Source organism: Aptenodytes forsteri, unplaced genomic scaffold (genome assembly GCF_000699145.1).
Source record: "Aptenodytes forsteri isolate BGI_AS27 unplaced genomic scaffold, ASM69914v1 Scaffold54, whole genome shotgun sequence".
Taxonomy (NCBI): domain Eukaryota; kingdom Metazoa; phylum Chordata; class Aves; order Sphenisciformes; family Spheniscidae; genus Aptenodytes; species Aptenodytes forsteri.
Window position 1 is genome coordinate 13,506,011 of NW_008796044.1, and position 7,225 is coordinate 13,513,235.

Here is a 7,225-nt window from a genome sequence, read left to right on the forward strand (position 1 = left end):
CCACGGCGGCACGCGTGCAGAAACCCTCCCGCCTCAAGTTTCGTCTGTACTGGGCCAGGCCCTGGTCTTAAGGTTATTGGGGTGGGGGAGTCCTGGAGCCTCGCAGAAATCTCCTGGAGACGGCTTACAACAGACATAAGAGCCCCCTGCAAGTGCTTTGCCGATTCTCGGGCTCCTTCCTGCTCCCTCCCCTTACGGCTGCCGGTTCAGTGTCAGCAACGGGGAGGACAAGGTTTGGAGTGAGATACTTGGAAGCAAATCCACTCGTGATACAGCCACAGCCTCCCAGGTGAAGCAGCCAGCCGGACGGGAGGCCAGCAGAGAGCAAAAGAAACCTGCAGAACCAGTGAGAGCTTTTTTTATCGCAAGAAACACACAGGCTGAACTTGTAAACAAGCCTCTGTCCCCCGATGGGGCTTGTTCCCACGCGAGCAAACGAGTGACGATGGAAGTGCACAGCTCTGTCCCCCTGACAAAGCAACTGCCACCCGCTGCAGGGACAGCCAGCGCGCATGTGTTCCCACTTCCGTGTTCGTAGGAACCCAGCCAGGTTCCTGTAAGGCTTTTGCACCACGTTGCAGAAGTTTGTAGCTTATTTTTATCTCGAAAACTTCAAGGGTGTCCACGTGTACTTTCCTACCCATCATGTGACGGCCCCTGGAGGATACATGCGCAGACAGGTCTGGTGTGCAGACACCAGCGGGTTTACACATGGCCCCCAGCACCGAAATGCTGTGCCCTGGGACCAGGGAAAAAATGCACCCTTCTCCTGAACCCCAGCAAAAGCAACTCAGTCCCTCTGGAGCACGGCTTGGTGGGACGGAAGGAGCGCACCCTTGAATTTCCCCAGGGAGCAGCACTGCTAACTTTCTTTGGGGGTGTGTTTGGGAGGGGAAGGGCCTTGGGGCTGGGAGAGGAGGGTGCAGCTGGTGGCCCTGGCTTTGTGGCACTGGCATGTCACCCAGGTTTCCATAGCACCAGCATCCATAACACGGGGCCAAGGGGAGGGAAAGAAGTAGGTCAGACTGGGCTAACAATACCCAGACGTGTCTATCTACAGCTAGGCCTGATCCAGGAAAGGGGGTGAAACAGAGGAGAAAGGGAGAGGGAAAAGAGGGGGGGGAAAAAAAAGGAAAACACAAAGTGTCCATAGTTTGAGCAATGCATTTCTTTCCCTCAGAAAAATAAGGACCTTTTAAAGCCACCTTTGTGTATCAGTACTGAGAGACTGAGACTAGCACCCACCTCCTGCCCATCTGACAACAGACTACAAGGGAATTCAAATGCTAATTTGGAGCCAGACTTCTCAATGGGTCTTTATTTCTGCAGCAGCTCTAGGCTCAGAGCTCTGGGGAACCAGCCCGCTGGAGCTGTGAGGATGCTAGTCTCCAGACCAGCACTGTGGGACGCTTTCCTTTCCTCTCTCCATTCCTCATCCTGGTTCTGTTACCCCCTTGTCTTAGTTTTACTTGTTTACACTCAAGTGACTTCAAGGGCAAGGAAAAAGAAAGGCAGTCACACTGGAGTTGTGTAACTGAAATAACTGCTGTAGTGACCCATTTTATGTGCTGAGTCTGCAGAGGCCTCGCTGTCAACATAACAGCGTTTTGGTGCTTGCCTGTGTGCAGCACGGTTGTTTTGAATGATGTATCCATCAGTGCCAAAACTGAGGAGAACATTACGGGCAGTAAGACCCAGAACTCTCTCGATCCGAGTAAACGTACACACGTACAGATCCATGGGGTGCATAACAGAGCAAGATGAGAGGAAGGAGGAGTGCTTTGCTTGGGGGGAATAGGAGGGTGTACATGCAAGAGCAAACCCTCACTGGAGAGACTGAGATGGACAGGGGTGAAGAGCGTGACTGTGGCTGACCCGTGTCATACCTGTGGTTTGAGAGCACCGTTTCAGAAGAGACGCAGCCATGGATGAAGGTGCAGGGCGTTTCAGAGAGGCCTGTGAGAGCAGGCCCCTTGCCCGCCGGCAAATACTCCCTTTACATTACCATGGGCCACAGCCCTATGCAGTAAAAACCATTCCTGGGTTAGATAGTGGGCTAAGATCCAAGCAAAAACAAAGCTTTCTGCCACTTTGTATGTTAGCAGGTCAAGACAGGGAGGCCAGGAAAATCCACACTCTAAGGTTACAATTTGTCTCATCTTCATCAGTTTTATACCTCCCAGTAATTATCATTTGTAAGTGAAAAGAGAGCACAAAGAATTCACCTTTCCCCTGGTGAGGGCAGAGCCACAGTATACACAAGGTGGACAGGGCTTAACGTGCCCTTTTGTGAATGCTCTCCCTCCAAAGGAAAACTTAGACATTTGCTGTGGTAGCTTAGGAAAGAGCGTGCCCTGCTCCATCCCTCGCTGATGCTGTGCCCGACTCTGTGTTCAGGGATTTCCAGGGTCTAAGAGCTAAAGGTAAAAGGTAGGAAGAACAAAAGCAGGGTCAGCACTCAGGAGGACTCACAGAGCACTCCTGGAGTGAGAGAATAAAAGAGGATCTGTGCCAGCAGCATGTGCATCAGCTGCGTTGCTTTGACATTACACTACTTGACAAGAGAAAGCTGGGTGACCCCAAACAGCTAAGGCAACATTACCTGCAAGGGGTGGAAGATCTCAGGGGAGACCTTATTGCGCTCTACAACTCCCTGAAAGGAGGTCGTAGCGAGGTGGGTGTCGGTCTCTTCTCCCAAGTAACAAGCGATAGGATGAGAGGAAACGGCCTCGAGTTGTGCCAGGGGAGGTTTAGATTGGACATGAGGAAAAATTTCTTTACTGAAAGAGTGGTTAAACATTGGACCAGGCTGCCCAGGGAAGTGGTTGAGTCCCCATCCCTGGAGGTATTTAAAAGACGTGTAGATGAGGCGCTTAGGGACATGGTTTAGTGGGCATGGTGGTGTTGGGTTGATGGTTGGACTCAATGATCTTAGAGGTCTTTTCCAACCTTAGTGAGTCTATGATTCTATGATTCTAAGTCGGGGATCATCATGTCAGCAAGGATGAAACCAGTGAGCTTGCTGTGGTCACTGTTCCTGAGCCTGCAGTTGATGAGTGGCTAAAATAGGCTCCATTTCATGAACACGGGTGGCTAGAATAACAAGAGCTCAGGCACTGTGTTATCTGTCCTGATACAGATACTGCAGCACACTCTCCGAAGACTGGACTTGGTCACCCCAGTGTAAAGTATTTACAGCTTTACAGCTCATTCTCCTTCTGGGAGGGCGTAAGGAAATGCAGACAAGGCTTGTTGCAACGGATGCAAATGGACACTTGCCCACCTCTCTCCTGGCCGGTACACGGGTACACGGCTGAACTGTGAAAGAGCTGTAAATGTTCTGCCTGAGCAAAGAAAGCTTCTTCAAGAGCAGCCTGATGAGCTCAGTACAGCACTGCACGGCCAGATGGCTTCTGGATCAGAGCTGACTCATGCCCACCTAGCTCAGAGTCAGGCAAAACATGCAGATACCTAAAGTATGCTGGTAGAAAACACCTTTTCTACTGCTGGAGCTGCATTCACAGCAACATAGCTAGCTGTATCAGTAAAAAGCAAAAGGTATTCTGCCAGCTGCCGTAATTATAATGCTACAAAATGGAAATGGTAACAGGCCTGAGTTACACTAATGCACAGAAAAGCATCAGACAGGTGAACTCCCAACTGAGCCCTGAGAGGATGCGATCACCGAGGGAGCAGAACAGAGGCAATTCTTCCACTTCCTTTTGACAAAGGATGCCGAGCATAAGCTGTGGATAAGCTGGTGGTATAAAGGGAAGGGTGATAGATTCAAAGAGTACAGCAGTGGCCTCAGAGGTAAGGAGGGTATCTCCTTGGGTATCTGCTTTTCACTAAAGCAGTGTCTATCAACCCCTCCAATTGCTTTCCAGACCAGCTTGGCTTCTTAGTGAACCACAGATTAGGAAAGCTGGAAAACATGAGCTCCTGCCCAGCCTCTGCTGCAGACCACCATTTTCAGAGTAATGAATAAAGACAAAACAGGTGAAAAGGAAGAAAGTAAAGGTGAAGTATAACCAAAAAGCCTCTTAAACTGCCCAAAGCAAAAGCGAGAGGGAGGCTGCATTAGCAAAGCTGTGAATTGGCAGCATTAGCAGATCATGAATGTGGCCATGTTATCTAATACGGTGGAACACACATCATGCATATTTAATAGCATTGTTTAGCTTGTATTTGTCACAGCACCACAGCTAGAGGCTGTTTCTAAAGCCATGGGTAGCAACAGAAAGGTTATAATGGAATTCTAGGGCTTTTGACTGGAGGCCACATGTACAGAGAAACCTACAAAGCATTGGTAGTATGAGACGTCCATGCATTCCCCATTTTCAGACCTCAGATGATAAAGCATGTCAGCTGCTAGCAGTATTTGTTGGGAGTTAATCAGGTTTGCAGATTAACTGCAAGATCCTGAATTATACATGCTTATATGCAAATGCAAGGAACATGCAACGCATGTAGCTGAGACATGAAAAATGAAGCGTATGAGGGAAGCAGAACAAATGGATAACATCGAGCAAGGAAAGAGAGGAAGGGAAGGCGCATAGAACGATGGGGTCGGGATGAGTTCTGTAATCTTTTCAGAGCAGGTATTTAAACTATGATCACTGTTCTCTTCTCCCTGAAATGGCAAATGCTGACCCATAAAAGAATTATTGGTAATTATTTTTTGCATTGCAGTAATATCTCCAAAACCTACTCAGAGATCAGCATCTGCATCACTTCCAGACAGGCAAAGCGTCTCCATATAGGCTCAGATGCCTATAAAACCCTTGAACCAGAGCTGCAGAGTTCCTCTATTATTTTCTTGCCCAGGAAAGAAACTTAAGCAAACTAACAAACAGAGATTTATCACTGGTACCAAACAGAAATCTCCTGAGCAGGCAGCAGGCTTCAAGGAAGAGCTTTCCTTTGGTCCAGCTTAGCACTTAACGTGTCTACTCAGCTTTTATGCATCTCTCTGCAGGTTGGACCGGTGCTCATGCTGTCCTGGTGCGGGTCTCTGCTCCCAGCCCTGCTCACCATGAACTTTGAGGGAACTGGGGATGTTGCACAGGGGCTGCGTGACTATCTGGCAGATCATTTCTCCAGCAGGTTTCTACCCAAGAGGCCACCTCTTTGCCCATTTTCTACCAGATGGCCTACAAAACCCAACAGGCTGAGCTCAGCTTAGATTACAGCCCTTTCCAGGCTGACTTGAACGAGGCAAAATTTATCTTCTGGGAATGCAAATGGGAAAACGAGAGCAGCTCCTCCCCCCAGCAGTCTGAGCTGCAGGTGTGCCTTTCCCCTTTGCAGGAACGGGCCAGCGAAATTCTGAAGCAGAACAAAGCCATTTTAGAGAAAAACAATTACCTGAAGCTGCAGCTCGAGTCGCTGACAGACATGCTGACAGACACACTGCAGTTCAGCTGTGTCTGCTGGAGAGGAAGGCACAGGTGTCGTGTTGGCACCATAAACCAAAAAGCCAGGTAAACTGATGATGCTTGAGTCCTAGAAGGAATCACGGAAGCAAGACCTGGATGTTTGCATGTGTAAAATACATACATGGTTGTTTCCTTGCTTCAAGAAACCTAATAAAATCCTGCATCAGATGTTTCCAGCAAGATGTTTACCACCTATCCCATTCTTTGCAAGTGCTTGCATACCATGGGACTACCCTTACTTGCAAAAGCACTCACCAGAGACGGCCTCTCAGGAAAAGGGCTGCTGCTGTTAACAATAACTCCATTTGAATTGTTAATTATTTTCATCTTTCAAACACCACATATCCGTTGGCTAATTATAGCTCTTCCGATAACTATTTATGTCTTTGCCTCTGCTTTTCACAGCCACATTCTTCCCCTAGAAGTGGCTGGGGGGGGGGGGGGGGGTTAAAGCAGGGGGGGGGTTTTTGTTCGCCTTCCCCCAAGCCACATTCTCCCCTAGAAGTGGCTGTTGGGTGTGTCAAGTTTCAAGGCAGGCAGGTATTTTGCCTACGCTTAATAGCAATTACGTACTTGCAAAAAAGTCATATGACCGTTCTTCTAACACTGGAAGAATATGCACGGAGCAGAACTTCTTCCCAGTGTGAACACAGGACGATTTTAATTTCCTAAGAGACCTCTAAAGAGAAAACTTACATCAGAAAGTGGCTGTTGGGTGTGTCAAGTTTCAAGGCAGGCAGGTATTTTGCCTACGCTTAATAGCAATTACGTACTTGCAAAAAAGTCATATGACCGTTCTTCTAACACTGGAAGAATATGCACGGAGCAGAACTTCTTCCCAGTGTGAACACAGGACGATTTTAATTTCCTAAGAGACCTCTAAAGAGAAAACTTACATCAGAATGCTGTTTGGCTACAATAAACATATGATCAAGAAAATTTTGGGCAAACCAGGCTCTATTTATCACTAAAAATTAGATAGCAAGAAATCAGCCAGTACAGCCCATGACTTCAAAGTCATGAAGTCACGTGGATCATGATGTGTAAACAACAGGGAACCCATTTTCCCTCACTATTCAAATGCAGTAATGGGGACTAAAAAGACCAGACTAATAAAATGACACATAGTAAATGTACCCCAGTGTATGATTATTAATATGCATTATAAGAAGACAAAAATTATCGTTAACTCACTGTTAGAAATGCAAAGGCTTCAACAGGGATTAGCAAAGGGATTCACTTTACACTAACCGGTCAGAAACCAAGCTGGGAATAGACGCACACCTCCACAGTCCTAAGGTCACCACTTATCCGTTCGATCGCACGGGCTCCCTCACAGCTACTTTAATCTAAAGTCGTTTTAGCTAATGATTCTTTGTAACGCTGTTTTGCAGAGGGGACCGGTCTGGTTAGGCGTAGGGCGAACGGACTGCAGGGTGCAGAGGGCGTGCGAGAGAGCGGCCATTCCTACCACCCTGCCACGGCACTCGGGTCATTTCCCACCGGAGATCCCGCGAAATAAACCTGCCTGCACCTAAGCCCAAACAAACAAACAGCCACTCCGAAAGCACGATCTGGAAAGATCAGGTGTGGCATTTTTCCACCCCCCGCCGCTACTATCCCCATCGTTAGCATTTCCGTGCCAGCGCCTGCAAAAAGCGTCACTCGGACGGTGTGAGGGCTACCCGACGAGGGCCTTCCCCGCAGCCCAGGCCCCGGCTGCCCGGACGCCATCTCGGCGCAGGGGCCTCCCGCAGGCCGCGCCTCGCCTCGCCTCCCCCTTGCCC